This window comes from Lygodium microphyllum, chromosome 23 (genome assembly GCF_053477565.2).
Source record: "Lygodium microphyllum isolate KBCC chromosome 23, Lygodium_microphyllum_v1.1.10, whole genome shotgun sequence".
Classification (NCBI taxonomy): domain Eukaryota; kingdom Viridiplantae; phylum Streptophyta; class Polypodiopsida; order Schizaeales; family Lygodiaceae; genus Lygodium; species Lygodium microphyllum.
The window spans coordinates 51,434,790-51,456,416 of record NC_141157.1 but is presented as its reverse complement, the minus strand read 5'-3'; the positions used below and the strand labels follow the sequence as shown (position 1 = coordinate 51,456,416).

The 21,627-nt window shown below is 37.4% G+C and overlaps 1 pseudogene; it reads right to left on the bottom strand.

Moving 5' to 3' along the window:
* Positions 1–21,627, bottom strand: part of LOC148016182 (importin subunit alpha-1b-like) — a 39,600-nt pseudogene that overhangs the window by 6,348 nt on the left and 11,625 nt on the right.

Genomic DNA, 21,627 nt, shown 5'->3' with positions numbered 1-21,627 from the left:
TCTAAACCATAACCTCATCCTCATCCTCATCCAACTCCCTAATCAAAACTCCCTTTGTATCAGTAGTAGGCACTGCATGTCTTTTCCTCTTCAGCACCTCTTGGAACTGATCTTGAAACTCTCTTTTCGAGATGCCCAAAACCTCAGAAATAGTAAAAGTCACCTCACTGCCAAGTATCTTGTCATTAAAGATTTTCTTCATGTGCGTAGATGTCTCAATATCAGACATCAATCTAAACCCTGGCTGCTTTCTCTCTCTAGGCTTTGCCTCTTTTCTTTCTTTTGAGCATCTTCCATCTGTCGTTCTGGCCCTGGTCTCAAAGATGGTCCTGCAGTAGGTGGAGTAACAAACTCACCCCCTCTAGTCTTTTTAGCTACACTTGGATTTTCTTCATCCCTCTTACGCTTCTCCTCAACAAGTACATCTGCTCCCTGAGACTTAGCCAAGTAGGCATAAATAGTATACCTGTCAATAGGCGAATCCCAACCTGTCTCAGATCTGATGCTAGAGCCAGCACTAGTCAAAACAATTTGCTGAATTTTTCCCTTGTTTGCCGTCTCCATAGCATAAGTCCATAATACTGACTGATTCTTTGATCCCTTCTCAATCTGGAATCCATATGCAGAAGCATCTCCTCTAGCTGCCACATAAGAAGTACGCGCAGCCATGTCATCCACTAACTTCTTCATTCCGCCCTTCCCAAAGTTGGTAGCAAGCGGAGCTCCTGTTTCAGTCAACCAAATCTTACCATCTTGTCCCCAAAATACCAAATTCTTCCTCCTTGCATCTTGAAAAGATTCACAATCCCTGCAATGTTGATGGTCCATACTATCACACCAAATACATCTTCGATCTCTCCTAGGTGCACTAGGAGCACTCCTAGGTGCAGTAGGAGCACTAGAAGAAATAGTAGGCGCAGTCGAAGCAAACTGCTCTTTCAATTTTCCCACCAATTCTGCTTTAACTGACTCTAGTGTCAAATCCGTTATGCCTTTGATTATATCATCAAGAGAGGAAGGCAGTGATGGAACGGATGGTTTTGGAGTAGAAGGAGCCGGCATCAGTCTTGGAGCAGGAGGAATAGGAGGAGTAGAAACAATAAGCACTAGCATATGCCAAGAAACTGGCTGAGGAAGAGAAGAAATAACAGGGATAGACGTAGGCATAGGAGCAGAAGACGGTGTCGGTGTCATAGAACCATTCTGTAGGTGGGTCTTCCATATCCTCCTCTTGGTCAAATTCGAAACTGCATCCTGGGCATCTTGCCAATCCATTTTAAGACCCATAGGCGTCGTGCGATCCTCAAGAAGCTCTCCTAATTCTTCCTGAAGAGCAGGATCTGCAGCTTGCAAGAAAAGCTCAACTTTCTCAACATCCAATGCTCTTTGTTCAATGGCATCAAGCTGACTATACCTCTCTTCAAATTCTCATATCAACTCTGAAGCAGCTAGACCTTTGTTTGGCATGTAGACCCACTCTCGGAATGACTGCCGTGTAGCCATCCCAAAGTCCTCAAGGAAATACTCTTCTTTCAAGGCCTTCTTAAAATCTTGCCAATGCAAATTTTGAATAAAAAGATCAGTCACTTTTGCCCTCAAGGCGGGTGTGACAAGACTAAGGAAATACTTACTCATAAGTCCAGTTGGAACTCCAAAAAACCCCATCTTGATCTCATATGTCTTCAAATATGCTGAAACATTATGGCCATAAAATAGCTTGTTCTCATTCTCAACTGTTTCAATTGCCTTAGTCGCGCTGATTGCATTTTCCTGCTCCGAATATAGTTGCCTTTGCTAAGACAACTGTTGTTGATGCAATTGCTACTGCTACTGCATATACAATTGTGTCTGCTGATTTTGAAGCTGCATATACATAGACATATTCTGCAAAATCTGCTTTAGATCATCCGTTGAAGTACTTGAAGCAGCAATCAATGATGGAGCTGAAGTAGAGGACGCAGCAAGAATCGTAGAAGAGGATGAAATGGATGCTGAAGTATCTCCCATCCTGAATTTTTTGCGACGCTTTCACGTCGGGTTCACCAAAGATGTCAAAGGGTTTTCAAAAGCAAAGTCACAACCACAGAGGTTCTTGAGAAATTCCAAGATAGAAGATCAATTGAAGCAAATAATCAAGACAAATATGATGCCAAGTAACAATTGTATTACTGCCAAGTTATCTCTAAGCATAGAGAAACATCATAACAAACCACATGTGATCTATGCAATTGACCCATGCCATGTATACAAGCTCTTATTAGAGTCCAAGCTTTTGAGAAGCAAGATTTCAAATGCACACAATTGACAACAGTTTTTGCCTGCTTTGCATCATCTATATGTGATTGCAACAGTTGACAAATCTGTTCCACCCTCTCATGAGCAGTATGAAAACTGAGAATAGCTCTTCAAATCATGACAATTTGACTCTTGAAAATGATGACTTTGTAACCATAATCAAGCTTCTGATTATAGCTGTTATAGCTGGCCATGCTACAGAAATGGTTGAAGATGGTGAAGGGAACTAATGGGATGTTCACATCTAGTTTAAAGAGATGTATCAAGGAGCCATGGTAAAGTCCTGTTTCCATAAACTACTTGCAAGCATGTGACATAACTTCTTAACATGTGGTCTTCTGGATAGTATACTGCAATTACAGTAGGGGCTTAGAGCCTTCAAACAGTAGCCATTGTTGTGTTTCCCTCAATACACCAATTGATTGTTGCACTTCATTTGATGGTTTGTAGATGTCACTCACTATTGTATCACTGCGAAATTCGATGCCTTCTAAGACAAGACTTGCACAGACTGCTGCTAATTGAGCAGGAATGGGGTCAAACAGTGTTAGAAAAAGCTAGAGCTAATCATAACTCATTAACTCTCCGGAAAGCAGCAGCAATTTATCAGAAGCAACGTTCTCATCTTCCTCCTCATCCAGCCACTATGTTTCCAGGAGCTTCACTGCCTTCTCATAAATGTCAAAATTGTCATGGGTCTGTAAAGTCTCAATCTTTTCAATGCCTTCTGCTTCATCAATATACTGAGCATACAAATTGATGCCACCTGTATTACCAAGGTCCTTCTCGACTTCCCCAACCCTCAATATGTTTTCTAATCCTTCCAAACACACCGTCACAATTCGAGGATCCGAATAGGTCAATAGATCACACAACGGCTTGATGCAACCTTGGCTTATGAGGTACTTTATATGTTCGTGTGTACCACCCGATGTAGCATTTGATATAGCCCAAGCTGCCTCTTTTTTTAATCTCAAATTCTGTTGTACCAAGCAATGATACAAGAGGAGGGATGATGTTTGCATCAATAACGGCCTGAATTTGCTCTTTATTCCCAGTAGTTATATTTGATATGGTCCAACATGCTTCCTTTTTTATGCTTCTTTTGTGGTTGTAAGTGAGCAAATTTAGATGGCAGGGAAGTACATTGTGGTTGAGAAGATACTGTTTCTGTGCATCACCCCCTGTGACAATATTGCCCACTGTTCGTAACGTAGGGATGAGGACCCATGGAGATGGATGCAAAAGCAATGCAACAAGCCTCAGGCAAACACCAGCTTCTATGACCGCCTGAATTTTATCATTTGTGCCATCAGAGAGGTCTCTCCAGAGGTATTATTCAAGCTAGAACTTTTAAGGTCAAATTCAATATGACAAACATCTCTGTCATCTGCATTTTCTGTAAGTTGTTTATTGCATATCATACGAATCAAAAAGGGTTTTTGTGGACCAATAATCGAAGGATCATCTTGTTTTGCAGTATCAATCAGTCCATGGTACAAGTGATGACCCCAGCACTGTCGACAGCCCTCTTCTCCTCCTCTATCACAGCATCAGTTTTCTCCTCGATCAAGATTACCTTCCCCTGTTCTTCCTGTCCGAAACTCCCCTTTGAAGTTGCAGAGATTTACCTCTGATTAATCGTCTTCAATTTTCCCCCCTTTTGGTCCCCATAGCTCATCATCGATTGACGAAAATCCTTCCTTTGTGTTTTTTTTTTCCCCCTTCTGTCCAGCTCCTCTATTCCTCTCTCTGATTTCCTTCCCTGCTTGAAATTCGTAGCTTTCTTCCTCCCTTCTTCTCAATTAAGCCTCTTCCCCCCAAAAAGCCCATTTGAAAATAGTCATCCCAGCATTGGCTCTAGAAAATCGGCCCTTAGAAAAGCATACAAGCCCTCATCTTCGTATCGTACCTTACAATGGCTCTTTCATATCATATGCTTTCAAACTGCCTCCAAACTTTGGAATTCTTTTCCTTGATCATCACAATACAAGCAAACAAAACCCCTTGTCACCTTCAAGCCAAGATAATGCAGCATTCCACGAGATTACGCTACAAAGTCGATGCTTGTCAAACATTTTCTGTGCTTCCGCAAATAAACCACACATGGCATACATACCAACCAATGCACTGCCAACAACAGTATCCTTTTCTAGCCCCTCTTTACTATATTACCACGCAGAATAAAGATGTAAACATAACGACTAAGTATGTACAAAGTATCAAATCCCACACACACAACTTTTGGGTGGATTTCACACCTCGGATGCGCAGCAGCACGACATCCACCCCCTCTAATCCTGTGCATCCTCCAGATGGGCCAGCTACCCATGATCATTATCATCAAGATCCACAAATAGATCAATCTCTTCATTGTGCATTTTCGGTATATCAACAAGATTATCTATCATATCATTTGTCTCTTCTATTAGAGTTTCTTCTCGTTGCTCTTCTCTTGCAAATTCTTCCAATGCATAATCCTCATCATCTCTTTTCTTGAAAATCTTAATTCTTTTTCTTGCAATAGGCACTCTAAGAACTGTCCCATCCAATTCTGTCAACTCATATGTTGCATTGTCAAAAACATGTCTGACTATGTATAGCCCAAACCATCTTTTCACCATCTTCCGAAGTGCTGCATACTGATTTTCAAGGCTGCTATCAAAGACTAATACCTAGTCTCCATCTTCTATTGCTCTAGGCCGCAAGCGATGCCTGCTGTCAAATCTGTCCTTATTTCTTAGTCTAGCAACCTTCAACCTGTCAATAGCTAACTGAATATCCTCTGGTCTTCTCTCCAATTGCCGAATCCGAAGAGCTAAGAGCTCCTCTCTCGTCAAATCCTCCTGCCAAGGTAAAACTGACCAAGTCAAAGCACAAGTCTCAGTTGGCATAACCGGTTTCTGACCATACATCAACTTTGCAGGCATATATCTTGTGGTAACACTGTGAGTCGTACGATCAGCCCACAAAGAAAATGGTAGAAGTCTCGGCCATTCTCCAATCCGTCCTCTGCATGCTTTGGCTAATGCTTTCACTATCGGCGGATGCCCTCTTTCACTCTTCCCATTTCCCTCTGGATTGTATGCTGTGGTTAGAGACAACTTGATTCGTAGTTGAGAGAAAAACTCCCTAGCTTCATCTGCATCCAATTCACCACGATCTGCAGTGATCTTACCCACACAGCCATACCTGCAGAAAATTTCTTCCAATAAGAACTTACACACTGCACTAGTGGTCTTCGTTCTCAAAGGCCTGCCCTCAACATGATTAGTAAGATCCTCTCTAGCCAAAACAATATACCTCATTTGCCAAGGTATGCATTAGGGTTTATGTTTTGTGAATTTGCAAGAGCTTGTTGTGGCTTGTTTGGGAGCTTCATAAGGCTTCATTGAGCACATGTGAGTGTCCATTTGACATTGAAGACATCAGATCTAAAAAGACATCATCAAAGGAGACTGTGTTTCTAGCCCATTTTTTTACAGAAGGCATATCTTACTATAGAAATGGATTTATGAGAAACATCCCATGATTTTTTACCGTTTTGATGTGGTCTACAAATTTGCAAATCACGTTTTTTCAAATTCTTCACATATTTTGAGATATTTAGCACAGATCTGTGCGGACTGACTATTTACTACACTAAATAGCACGTGGTTTCAGGGCATTGGTGGCTTTCATCCTAGCAATGTATATGCCCTTATTCTCATGTATTTGAGCATGTTTTTGGAGTGTCAAATGTTCAAATTTGGAATTTTTTAACATGCTGAAAATCTTTCCATAGCTGTGGATAGTAAATATCTATTACTTCTTGAAGCAATCTATGACATTGGATAGTATCTATGGACCATGATTATGGACATATGTATGTTGTATGAATTGAAAATAGCATTGAATGTTAACTTTTGGAGCTGAAAAATTAACTACATTTACATGATTATTGGATGTACATGAACAATACAGGAGTTATATGACATTGGTTTTTGAAGACAGGGCATGTATGAATATTGATATGATCATGTATTGGTCTCTACATGCATTGGTATATGTGTGCTATGTTTCGGGAAGCTTTTGAGCTTGGATTGCCCTTTATTTGGCTACATATTGGCTGAATGTTATCAGTTTGGCAATTGTACTTATTGTACATGTACTATAGTGTGCCCAAAAGGTCATGTATGGACTCTCACATATAGTGGCAAATGTCTAGGATGTTTTGAGGCATGTTTGACACATAAATATCTATATTTTTATTAAGAAAAGGTTGCTGGTCATTTAGTGGTTGCTGATTGCAGACTGTATGTTTTTTTGCTGTCAGTAAGATTTAATGTACACAGAATTACATGCTCTATGCACTAGTTGATGTATCTACATGTTGTGCCACTTGATTGTGGATGTATCTAACATGTTTGTGGGATGAAATAATGTGATTTTAGCAAGGATTTTGTTCATGAGGAAGTCATGCATTGATTAAAAATTGTTTGTTGCAATATGGAAAATACTATGGGCACTAATAACATCACCCAAAATATTAGTGATAAGCTTGATAAAAAGAACTTCACATTATGGAAGTTGAAGATGCAAAATTTTTAGATTGGCACAGAATAATGGGATCTATGCATGTGAGCTGAAGTTAAATCTGAATTACTTGAACAGAATCAAACACAAGATCAGCAAAGAGCTCAACGATAGTGTCGAAAAGAGCTAGCAAATTACTACATTAGTTCTCTTTGTGAATTTCTAATTTAATGGCTATATAGATTACCAATTGTGGTTTCCCGAAAGATGCTTGGGATACACTCATGAAAAATTATGGTAATGTCATGCATGCAAGGAAGATACAAATTAAGCACCAATTTAATAATATATCTAGAAATGACAAGACCATTCAAGCATACATGACAGAGATAAATACCATAGCCAACGAGCTAGTTACTATTGGGTCTAGTGTTTCAGAGGATGCTATGATTACAGTGACATTGAATGGGCTTGGCAAGGAGTACAAGGCATTTGATATTTCTATTTCTGTAAGAGCACAATCCCCTGATTGGGATAAATTGCTTGTATTATTGCTACATAAAGAAGTAAAGCTTCACCTTCACACATGTTTTAGTTCATCTCAAGGTAGAGACACTACTGTCTACTCTAGCCAACGTGGCAAAGGTGGTAGAGGACATGGTTCTTTTCGAGGTTGAGGAGACACACAAAATACCTATGGACAACAATAGAAGAATGCATGGAATAGCTCAAATATACAAGCTACCTGGCAACTTTAGAGGCATGGGGAGATCACCTAGAGACAAAGGTGGTGGATCCTAGTAGTGAAATGAGCAGTCTAACAAGGACAAAGACTGTCATTATTGTGGCAGATATGGGCATATTGCCAAAGATTGTCATAAGAAGCAAGCAAACATGAAAGAAAAAGGTAAAAAACATGGAAATTATATATCTTCCAATGGTACTCAAGATGATTAGGTAGACAGGTTGTTTACTATGTAGCCTATATCAAAGAATGTGCCTAAGCAAGGCAAATATGAGAAATGGTATATAGATTCAGGGGCCTCTAATCATATGATACCCCACAGAGAATGGCTTAATGAGTTGATTGCAGGTTCTCATGGATATGCACTAGGGAATTTACCCAACATGGTATTCAACATACAAGTGTGGTCCCATTGGTTATGTGTGGCAACAAGAAAAAGAGTCTACATGATGTGCTTCATGTACTAGTAATTACTAAAAATATTTTTTTGGTCGGACAGGGATGGCAGAGTAAAATCTGCAAGTCAGATTCCATAAGGATGGATGCTTTATAGAGAAATATGGTAATGGCTACAAATTGATTGTGAAAGGCAAAAGGGATGGCTGAATATTTATGTTGGATGCATCTATTTTCAAAATTAAACATAGCCACGTTTTCCCATGATGATGGAGTTGTATGGGATGTTGAAATTTTGCATAAATGTATTGGCTATGTAAATGTTTAAAAGTTGAAATCTATGCAGCAAAAAGAGGTTGTACTTGGGTTATCTAAGTTCAAATACAATGATCTTGGACATGTATGCTCTGCTTGTCAGTTTGGCAAACAAGTAAGGTTTCCTTTTATGAGACATGTCAAGAATAGTTCTCATCCATTGTAGTTAGTACACTTGGATGTATGGGTTTGTCTCATAATGCTTCTTTCAGTGGTTCTCAATATTATGTCTCTTTCATTGATGATTTTAGCAGATACACATGGCTATACATTATGAAACACAACGACAAGGTGTTTGATACTTATAAAGACTTCAAAAAGCATGTTGAAAAATAAGTAGGAAACTATATCTCAGGTTTAAGTCTACATGGAGGCGGAGAATATGTATCCAGAGATTTTGAGAGGTATCTTGCCAAATATGGTATAAAAAGAGAGCTTACTTGCAGTTATACACCACATCAGAATGGTGTAGCAGAGAGGAAAAATCTTGTGCTTATGGAATCCACAAGGAAAATGCTTAATGAAAAGAGTTTTCCAAATGCTTATTGGGTTGAAGCAGTGGTTATTACTGTTTATGGGTGCTGAATAGAACTCCTATAGATGAGATTCATGATGTAACTCCCTATGAGAATCTGTATGGGCACAAGCGTGATATTAGGCATCTTAAGGTGTTTGGCTACACTGTTTATGTGCATGTTCCTAATGAAAAGAGGAAGAAATTGGATCCAAAAGCTATCAATAGTGTTTTTCTAGGTTATGCACAATACATGATGGCTTACAAATGTTATGTATCATCTACTCATAAGACCTTGATTGGTAGAGATGTAGTTTTTGACGTGCTAGCTTCATGGTATGGTAATCCTACTATAATGGTTTCTGATGGATCAGCCATCACTACTAATAGTAAAAATTCTTTTTCAGTGAGTACTTGTATAAGTGGTCCTATAAGTTGTGCTTCATCTACAGCTAATTCTTAGACAGGATGATTATGTAATTGTACTCCCACATCCACTGACATAGATATGCCACTAAGGGGGAGATTGTATAAAGGAAAGGGAAAAATGTTTGATGATGTGAGTGATCTGCTTATAGTAGGATATGAGTCACCTTGTAGTGAGAGTTTGGACAGTGAGTTGGGAATACCTTCAGTTGTGACAGGATGATTATGTAATTCTTAGACAGGATGATTATGTAATTGTACTCCCACATCCACTGACATAGATATGCCACTAAGGGGGAGATTGTATAAAGGAAAGGGAAAAATGTTTGATGATGTGAGTGATCTGCTTATAGTAGGATATGAGTCACCTTGTAGTTAGAGTTTGGACAGTGAGTTGGGAATACCTTCAGTTGTGACACCTGGTGTAAGGCATAGCCTCATGAGAGGCAAGCTTAGAGTAAGTTGTAGTTAAGAAGGTTTGAGAGAGTCCAAAAACTTGTTGACAGGTTGACATATAGTGAATATTTAGCCTGTCATTATGCTTACATGACTAGAGTAACATGTTTCAAAGAACTTACAAGTTTGATGATGCAGTTGTAGATGAGAATTGGTGTGCTGCCATGGATGAAGAGTATGAAACACTAGCTGAAAATGAAACATGGGATTTGGTCAAGTTACATGAAGGTAAAGTATCCATTGGCTGCAAATGGGTCTAGAAAGTAAAATGCAAGTCAAATGGTTGACTAAAATGGTATAAAGCCAAGCTGGTTGCAAAGGAATATGCATAGCAGTATGGCTTAGATTATGAAGAGACTTTCAATTGAGTTTCCAAGATGGCAACAAAGAGAATAATTATTGCATTGATAGCCTCTAAGGGCTCAAAATTATGGTAGATGGATGTTAAAAATACTTTTTTGAATGGTGATTTTCTTGAAGAAGTGTATATGGAACAGCTTGAAGGCTATATTCATCATAATTTTTTGACATATGTGTGTAAACTTAAAAAAATCTTTATGTAGGATGAAATACACACTGAGAGTACGGAATGATCAGATAAACATTTATTTATAGCACCATGGATTTTAGATAACTCATGCAGATCACAATCTATTCATGAAGAAGATAGATCATGGTTATGTTCTTCTAGTGCTTTATGTAGATGATCTTATCATCACTGGAGATGATGATTAAGGGATTGCTAAAATTAAATCATTGCTATAGGTTGAATTTAAAGTTAAAGATCTTGGAGAACTCAAGTATTTTCTTGGGATTGAAGCTATACCTACAACACCTCACGCTATATGGTTGTTGCAAAAACAATATGCTCATGATATGTTGCATAAGTATGACATGACGGAGTGTAAAGCTATGGAGACACCCTTGGATCAAAATGTCAAGATGGAAATTGATGTTGGGACAGAAATAAAGAATGCAACTATGTATAGATAGATGGTGGGCAGCTTGATCTACCTTACTATCACTCGTACTAACTTTAGTTATGTAGTGGGGTTGATCAATCAATTCATGTAGAAGCCTTGTAAGTCACATCTAGATGGAGTGAGGAGGATTATGCAGTACAAGAAGAGTACTATGGATTATGGGCTATTTTATGAGTATGGAAAATCCCTTGAGTTGACAGGTTACACTGATACTGATTGGGTTGGTTGTGCTTATGACAAGAGGTCAACTTGTGGTTATGCATTTGGTTTGGGAAACAGTATGATCAATTAGAGTAGTAAGAAACCGCCTACTATTGCTTTGTCTAGCACAAAAGTGGAATACATGGTTGCAGTGTTAGTGGCATGTGAAGCAGTTTGGTTGATGAAATTGCTGAATGACTTGGGGATATAGTTCGGCAGAAAAGTCACATTGCATTGTGATAATCTCATTAGTGTGATGTTAGCTAGAGATTTTGTCTATTATGCTAGATCCAAACATATCGAGGCTCGTTACCATTTCATCAGAGAAATGGTACTTGCAGGGCAGATTGACTTGTTGCATGTGAAGACCAAAGAGTACGTAGTAGATATCTTTACCAAATCACTTGCTAAAGAGAAGTTTATCTACTTTAGACAACTAATTAGAGTGTATGCATAATCCCTTCCCAATGTATGGGGAGCATCATTGGAAATGAAGCAAAGTATACTTCTTCATCAATACCAATTAACTTACCTAACTTCAAAAAAATCTCAAAAGAATCAAGTAAATGTAATACCTTAAGTTGGTCAAGCTATTTATCGAGATTTCCCTCAGCCCTCTAGCAATGATAGATTTTCAAGAGGGTGGATGATGACGCGTATGCGTGACTATCAGTCGCATAGTCGGTCTGATGCACGCGAAGTAGTCAAGCAAGGCAAATCGAAGCCAGAGTGGTTGGATACATAGGACTGGAGTAATCTCTAGGATGAGGCGATATCCACTCCAGACAAGTGGAAGCAGCACAAGGATGTAGCAAAGGCACGCTTGGACGCAGGATCGGTGCATCACCTTGGTACGGCAGCCACGCAACATTCCTGGTAAATTTCGTAAGTATTAATAGGGTAGAGTACTCTAATTTAATGACATCCATGTTGATGTATGTATTTCGAACATGAATCTTAAGTACATTGTTTTTCAATGTTTGTGTGCCACAGCAAGGTTTTACGAATCGCGACCCGACTACACTAGAGGTGACATACGGGGAGAAGCATGGCTTGAGTGCCCTGATTGGAGAAGCTCTATGCTCGTTGAGGACCGGTAAGTAGTAATAAATATCATTCCTAATTTGAGAAATCTGTCATTATATGTCAATTTGTATTTGGTACTCACAATTATATATGTATTTGCTGTTGCAGGCTCCCTTCGGTATGCCACTACAGCGAGAGGATTTTTCTGATGCGGATGAGTCGTAGAGAGCAGATTAGGCTACATAGGATTACTCCCCATCTTGTATTATGTAAGGCCTTATGGCCTCTATCCTCCATATGTAATAGCTAAATGTATATGATTTGGACTTCTATGTTATAGCATGACTCCATATACATATCTCCATGTTATTCACCACATATTGATGTATAGGTATATACATATCTGCTTTGTCGCAGTAGCACTTCTGAATTTAAGTTCTATTATTTTCTTTATCAATGCAGTGCACATTTGTGTTAATTAATGTCATGAAAGTACTTGTTTGCAAAGTCTTGTCATTATTTGGGATTGATTTTCTAACTTCTTTGATAGCAGGAATTGTCTCTTAGCCCTGTGTGGCTCTAACTGTGGCAGGGCTGCATCTACAGCTCTGCCACAAATTTTTTTTTCTGCAACCGTCGATATTACCGTCGCAAAATAATTCTACAATCGTCGGTATTAGCATTGGAAATTCCTCTGTAACTATCACTATTTTCGTCGCTAATTTTATCGGTATTAGCGTCGCTATTTTTGCTAATTTTCATCCATATTAGCGTCGCTAAATAGCGATGCTAATATTGACAAAATTAGCGACGAAAATAGCGAGACAAATAGCGATAGTTTTGTAGCGACGCTGGGATATTTTTCATATATAAAGAAAACATCCTTATAAACGTCGTTATAACATGTATATGTTGAAGTGACATGGTTTTGAGAAACTTATGGGTATGTTATCTGGGTGCCACCTTTTCAGTATTCAAAAAATGGGAACTGGAAGATTATCAAACTCACTAATATTGTGTTGGTTTTTTTTCTTACTATCTTGTTTCCTAATCCACTTTTGCTTTTTGGATGCACCTTTATAGGGTAATTGACAACAACCATAACCAATCTTGTTCCTAGTAAGCTCTTATATTATTTTTATTTAGTCCACCTTTGTCTATTGAACCTTATCTATACCTAGCTAGCACTAAAAATGCCTAATATGCTATAGTGTAATCTCCTATAATCCACTTCTCTGTTGACATCTATTAACCCTTTGTAGAAGTATTTTCATGCTCTTCCTATATATTTGACTAACCATGAAAGCGTGCTAAGTGAGTAAATTTTCTCCCCCTTTAAGTTATATTCCATTTATGGATGACTTTTGGCCAACTCTTTACCCAATTTTTGAGTACCTTTTGGGATAAACAAAGAACTCTTTGGGACTTAGAAACCAAATATATTTCTTCAATAGCTATTTGTACTGGTTGAAGGCCTATAAAAGCTAAGTTTTAGCCTTAAAACCTTCACATGATCAAAATCTACCTCTCTTTATTATTTCTCTCAATAACTATTGATTGCGCATCGAGCATTACCATGGACATGAACAAGGTTATCTTGTTCTAATGGCTAACCTCAATAGTAAATAAACAAATGCTACTATCAATTCTTGCAATGAAAGCTTGATTACTTAGTCCTTATAGTTGTGATACATGAGCTCAATGTAGTGGGTTGTTTGGAAATGTTTTTATTCCTTTAAGAGCTTCGATGTGCAAGAATCAACGAATACCTCTCACATAGTCTCCTTCACATGAATGCAAGAATTTGTTTGTAGTGAGTGGCATGACATTCCTTCAATTCCATGAAGAATGCACTTTGCACCCTCACTCTCTTGCTCTCAATCTCCCACTCTCACCCTCACTCACTCCCTCACAATGAAAGTAGGAATGCAATTGCACAAAGTTTGCACACACATGAATAGCTTCTTCTACTCATTCTCAATATTTTTATACATGATATCTCGGGTTAGGGTTTCCCCATCCCTTTTGGACATCTAGCCCATTTCATGGTCTTAAGGATCAATCATCTCTCATTGCATGCTTTTCATATGGTGGTGAGAACAAACTAGAAGCTTTGTGGTTTTTCCACAAGAGCCCATGCTATCATTACAACTTGCACACAATCGTGCCTTGAAGATTTGCCTAATTAATAAACACAACTGTTACAACCATTGTCAATTTCAATGTGTATGTGCTTCATTCACATATTTTGGTACTTAATAATTCAAAGAATATTTTTAAAATTTTAGACTCTATCACACAATTGTTACAACCATTGTCAATTTCAATGTGTATGTGCTTCATTCACATATTTTGGTACTTAATAATTCAAAGAATATTTTTTAAAATTTAGGCTCTATCTCGTGCTTGCTTGCACATTGCATCCCATTTACTTCTTTAATTAACATTTGGATGCTAGGGGCCTAAGCTAAGAGGATTTCTTCAAAATGTTGGCAGAGAAGCTTCTATTTGTAAGGTAAGTGATTGTTGGAGTGTTGCTAGGTGTCCTAGTTGCTAAAGTTGGAGGGGTTATTTTGGGATGATCTTGGTAAGTGCCCATGGTGAGTCACAAGATAGAAGAATGGAAAAACTTAAAGAGAGGTTGATGGTGCTTTAATTTTTGGAGTCTTCAATACATGCAATTCAAAATCCTTTCATGGATTCTCTCCCTAAGGGGTAGTTCTAATCTTGGTATCGTGCACATGAACATATTTTGTTGGTTTGGGAGATGGGTCACCGTACTCCAAGAGAATCTATAGTGTTGTATTGCACTTTGAGGACCCAAATTATGCATAACATTTGGTGCAAATATTACATGAGTGCACCTGAATACCTAGGTATTACTTAGTTAGAAGATAGTTGTTTTGGTTTCTTGTAGCTCTATCATTACTATAAAGATGAGAGAAGCATTGTGGTGGCTAACTAAAATTGCACTTGACAAAGTTTCTGAAGACATGATTATTAGTTGGATAAGTTGCATTGTAGTTGAATGATGTAAGGATAAGGGTCTTTAGTGGTTGAATGGTCTCTTCTTTAATCACTTTTTTCACCTTGCTTTATGTAGGATTAATGTGGTCTAATAAAGGAAATGTGCAAGGGATTCAAGTTGATAGGTCTAAGGCATGATTCTTCGGTATATCTTGCCCTTGATATGCATTGATTATGTGTGGGAAAATGAACAAAAGGACTATGGGACTAAGGACAAAGGTAGTAGCAAACTAAGGCCACTAAGCATATTGAATTTGAGGACCCCTGGTTATAGTGAGTATGTATGCATTTTTTATTTATTTTCTTTTCTTTTTTTCTCTTTTTTTAGGAATAACACGAAAATGCCATAGAGTGGGGCTTTTCACCTTAGAAAAGGGATAGTAGATTTTTTAAGGGCTAGAAAGGTTGAAAAATGACATTTGTCACCTATTTTTCTGTATTCACTTAATAAAACTTGGGATCATATACAATTGAGTTCAACAGGGACTCCAAGAAAATTTTGAGAATTGTTGTTTCACATCACTTACTAGTTTGTGTTGTCAATAGTTGGTTGCTTCTACTTGCTTTCTCCCTATAAGGAAAATATTGCAATGCTTCTGAGATATGTAGGGGTACTAATAGTGTGGTGTGCATAGAGTTTTTTTTTAATTTTTAAAATAATTTTTATTACGTGTAGAATTGTTATGTACAAGTTTTTATGGTAAAGAGTTACTCTACCAAGATGTGAGCCATTGATAATGAGAGCATTGTGTTTGACTCCAACATCTTTCACTACAAGATACATGCCTCATACGGACATTCAAAGTGACAAAAATGTTCACCAGAAACATTTCCCCCATTATTACTAAACACATCGGTATTAACGTCTCCATAGAACCATCGTTATTGGCATTGCTATATATTAGCGATGCCAATAGCAATAGTTTGTGAAATGTGCAGATAAATTTGCGATGCTAATAGCGACAGTTACAGAGAAAAAAAATTGTGCTATGAGCAAACCTCCATTGCATGGTCAACGCCTGAACAAAATAGCTTCGACAGAGTGAAGCAAAGTTTGGTATCACCACCTATCCTAAAACTTCCAGACCTCAATAAAGAGTTTGAGGTAGTAACTGATGCTAGCATACTCGCCTTGGCGTGTGTACTCATGCAGGAAGGTCATCCAGTAGCATACTCTTCAAGGAAATTGAAGAGTCATGAAAATAATTATGCTACGCATGATCGGAATTGCTGGCTGTTATCCATGCTCTAAAGCTTTGGAGAAACTACCTATTGGGTAACAAGTTTACTCTAGTAACTGACCATAAGAGTCTCAAATGGATCTTTACCCAGAACGAGCTCAATATGAGGCAACATCGGTGGATTGAAGTGTTGGAGGAAAATGACTTTGAAATCAAGTACTGACCAGGAAATTTACATTCAAAAAATGGATTACATATAAAGTGTACAATGGTCATCAAAATGAAGGAAAAATGTACTTGAACCCACAAGACTAATACATAAAATAAATACAAGATCGCTAAATGAAAGCTCTTGGAATCGTGGCAAGATACAAATGATGATAATAACATAGTGCATAGAAAATGCCTACATAAATCATAAGACCAAAAAGGGAGAGGATATGCACTCCATGACTCTAAGCATGAGCTTTAGATCCTTGCCATCCGAAAGATCGTCTTGACACAAAGGAGCATCGAACGGACTCTGCAAAAAAAAGAAAGCTACACATGAGTCCTCCATACATAATGCATTTTAATAAAAATAGTAACTACGGACAAGAAAGATGAGTGGCTTACTGAGCCGTTGCGTGCATACAGTCTATTGATGAATGTAGTGAGACCATGTCTCTCTACATATCTAGTCTCTAGGCTACAAAGAAAACAAAATACAATTATTAGAAACACGATTGTCAATACAAGAGATATTGTAAAAAAATAAGCAAGAAAAACTTACAAAGTCCTCCAAATAAGTCGTGTGGCTGCCACTCCCAACATGATGGACCACTCCTATCTCCAGTTGTGCCCTCGCTGCCTCGTGTTGGAGAATCTCTAGCCTCCTCCCTGAGTCTATGCCAGTCATCTACGTCTAGCCACTCAGGCTTTGAGGTGCCACTCTTAAGTACCTTGCATGTATCCAATCATCTATGTGACATATATACGCGCATACAATCCATCATCCAGCTCGTGGAAAATCGATCACCCATGGTGGGTACTTGAAACTCCTCATGCAAGGATGCTACTATGTAGTCCTTGCTTCCCTAAAATATATTCTTCCAAAGTTCCAAGACCTTGTGTGGAAAAAATTGTTGGCACAACTCTCTCATATGAGCCATCAACCTCCTCCTCTCATCATTCATGATCATGGCTCATGTTCTATCATCTACAAGGTATCTATACCCCTCTGGGGTATGTCTAAGATGTGTCCTCTTCCACCTGTGACTATGCTCTTGGGTATATCTAGGAGACCCCTCTACATTTGGTGTACCCATGGGGGTGGTATCTCTCAGACTGGAACCCATAGGAGTGCCACCTTCGGATGGTTGAGCAAAAGTTGGAGTCGTTGGAGTAGATATCCCCACAAGTGTGACAAATCCTACAAGTGATTATTGTTACTGAAACTTTATTGAGGCTGTAAAACCTCCCATGGCTTTTGGTGAATTTTAGAATTTTGAAGTTTTCTAAAACAATCTTTGTGCATTCATCTGGGTTGAAAATGCAAAGCTCTATTAAATGCTCAAGTCTAAGCTCGATGATGCTATATCTAAGTATCATTTGTGTTTTCGTGGATTAGTAGTAAGAATGTTAATCTTTTATGCAGTATATTTATATGTTATTCCTCTCATTGTAGTGAGCTTTAGCATTTCATTACAAATTCCATGTAGGCAAGATATTTGACTACTAGAGTATATCAACAATTGCATAATTTGCATAGGTGGTTAGATGGCTAGGGTTGACAACTTTGATGAAGGAAAGGACAGGGAGGGAATGCACCTATAAGAAACTCCAAATATCACATGCATTCAAGGAATATTTACAAAATCCTCTATCTAAAGGTTATCAAATAGTAAGATGACCCCTTTTTTAAAACAAACTTGTGATATCTATTTCAAATTGCAATAACAACCCCTCTTTTGTAAGAGTAATCTTGTAAATTTATTCAAGAACTAGTCCAGCCCTCATATTGAACTAAATTGAATATATACTTACATTGTCAGAGGTGCACAATCCCTTCTTGAAGCTTATGTGGATGGAGCAAGGAGAGCTGAAGGGACTCTTCTTCTTCTTCAAGTGTAGCCTCTCTAGAGAGCAACAAGGGTTGCCCTTATACATATGTTAGTTATAAAATAGATGTAAGTTTCTTCAACTATACCAAATGATTATCTAGTTAATTAAACTACTTTGTGATTTGGTTTTAAGAGACACTCTTTGTACCTAAGAAACATGTTTGTAGGTGCTAGCTTAGTTGATTGTGTTTCACCAATATTAATCCCCATTCGAAATGAACTACCTATGATAAGGTCATTCAAAGAAAATCTCTTAAACAAAATGGATAAGGATTTGAATGAACCAAACCAAGTGGAATCTTTAAGGATTAGCTTTCCCTAATAACAAGACAACTAATCTTAGAATCACCCATTATCATGTATTCAAAATATTCCATGTCATGTGAATGATTGATCTTGCCCAAGAAAGAGAAAAGGTAACCCAAGTTACACCACAAAAATATAAAAAATAACAATAACATCTCATATGTATATTAAAATATTGGGGCTATTCTTAGCTCCCAAAGTGGTGTAAATAGACAAAATACATAAATATAATCTTTACAATCCATTTTTCAATACAAGCTAATAGCAATTGTATAGTATTCCTTGAAAGCACCTCGAAAAGGAGATGATGACCTGACATGGTCTTCCGTGCATACATTGTCATGGGGATAATTTTAGATGATTCTGACTTGATATTGGGGTATGTTCTCAAGTAAATGATAGGCTTAAATGGTTCTTTCTCAAAGCTTTATGAATGGTTCTTCCTTGAGTGAAAACTTGATAGGGATACTTATCCTTTCTAGGAGACTATGTTTGTTAGCATATATATGGGTGGTTTCCATTTCTAGGTGATTCCATGACATCCATTATAGAGTAATCTTTTGGACAACGTTTTTTACTAATTAAAGACATGTTTGATGTTTCAAATTAAGGAGTTATAATTATTAGATTTTACAATCCTTTATGTGCATTTAATAAAGCTCTGTTTAAAGCTAAAGAGTTCAAACAATTGTATATTTGATATTGTCATTATCTCCTTTTTCTTTACTAACATATTAATGTCTTTTTCCAAAAACTATTCTTCTATGAGTATGGATGACTTCATCTTTTATATGCAAGCCACGTTAACCCTTTTGAACTCAAGTCAATAAATTCAAATAAAAAATTTTCATTTTCTTTTGTATTTGTGAGGCATACTATAAAATTGCCATTATTTTGATAAAATTTAAAAGAGAGTTTTTTAAATTAATATGGGGTGGAAAATTACATGACTATATTTTAACTACTGTTGACTCCAATATCATTCATATAAAGAAACACATTTGAAATTAGGGACAATAAGCAAGCATAATAACGTTTAACCACACGCTCTAGAGTGATCCGTCTTGGAAGGCCACAAAGACTGTAAATAAGGAGGGAAAAGGGTGCAAAAGAAAATCAAAACAAGACAAGAAGAAGCAAGCAATCTTGGACTCATAAGGAGAAGAGCGAGTCATTTTAACTCCTAGAAAGTAGCAATGTCTCATCCAAGAAATCTTCCCTGTAGATCATCATCTCTATGGAAGAAACCCTAGTCTCCATTTTGTAAGCAATCAACACCACAATAGAAACGAGGCATAGACGCGCATGTTAGACGTGCAAAGTTAGGCACATCTATCATTGCATCTATATGCGCATGTAAATAGACACGAATTTTGCGTCTATATATCCGCGCAGATAGACGCGAATATAGACACGTTTCAAACACATAATTATTTAATCACCTGAAATTGGACTTAATATAATAAAAAAACCAGAGTTATTAATTATTTTTGCATTACTCTCTAATGAATAGCAGTTCCTCTAGTTGACAAGCTTGATATAAGTAATTAGCAACAAGCGACACAAACCTTATTATACAATTAGTAGCAAGCATTGCATGTATCTTGTAATTTCTCTACTTGAAGATGATAAAAAATACTTCCTTTTTATTATGGAAAATTCAATTTAGCTTTAAACTTGACTATTGATTCTTGAGTATGCACATGTGCGTATGATATTTTTCATAGAATTAAGAATACACATTGAATCATTAAGCGAATTAAGTATGTTACAGTGAATGATCCATCTCATCTTCAATGAGATCAGCCCTTGCTAAACTATCTACTTCTAGGTCTATGTTATCAAGAGGTAACGAAACAAATAAGTCTATCCCACTATCAGATGTGTTGCTATATTTCTCAATAACTTCATCATCATCAACCATATTATTGTCCTCTTTTGCGTTTCCTTGAACATATTCGTGAGGTTCATCTTGTACTATATCACGCATATAATCCATTATGGTGTCATCATGTACATCATCATTAATTATTGTATTATCTTCTGCTATCTCTATGTCAGTAATATTACCATATATTGGTTTTGAACGATTAGATATAGGGATGACATACCACCATCGATTATTGTTTACCATTGGATGATACACAACCTGTATTTGAAAAACAAAAGCAAGAAACTTAAATACTTATTATATTGTGTATATGTATCACATGTATACATATTGTAAAATTACCTTTTACATATATACCTGCTCGCATTGTTGAGGTAGTACTAATGTGTCATTCTTGTTTTGGTGAAATTTTGTAGAGTCAATGATTACAAAACCACTTGGATGATGTCTAATTGTGCAATGCTCACCATTTGTTACCACTTCTTTAAACCACTTCACATCTAGTACATATATAAAGAATCGTCTAAAGTCAAGCTTCAGAATATCTTGGATCAAGCCACAATAACCTTCCATGGTACCATTGGCATCCTCAAAGTGAGCAAGGATACCACAATCTTGGATATTTCTCTTTTCATCTATACATTGAGCTTGAAGATATTTACCCTCACACCAAATAGCATTGAATAATGTGCACTAGTAGTAAAAGATTAAGATCAAACATGTCAATTTATTATATAAAATATAACTAGAAACAAATTAATCGATAGTATGACTCACCTTTGATAAGCAACCTCGTGCGTATTCCCACTCTTCTTGAGATATATTAATTTCCTCCTCTTTTTCCATTCTCTCCATTTCCTCATGTAACCAATCTATATCAATAGGATGTAGGAGCGCATTTAGATGATTTGGAAATGAGACATTACGTCTATATCTGGTGCAAAATGCTTGTCTTTCACTTTTTCTTCTTGCCCTTGCTTCATTATATAGTGTCACCCATTTGCTCATTACATCACTATTGAGCACACAAAAACTATTTAACTTACAAAGTTCTTCTTTTGTTAGCACTTTAATCATTCCTTTTCCTTGAGGCATTATAGAGGTCATCCTCAAGTCTTCATCGTCTTTCCATAGTCATGGTTGAGAGGGGTCCACTTCAACAAGATATTCAGATATATAAACAAGGGATGATTGCACTAACCAACCCTTAGCCATGCTTCCCTCAAGCCGTGCTTTTTGCCTCACAAA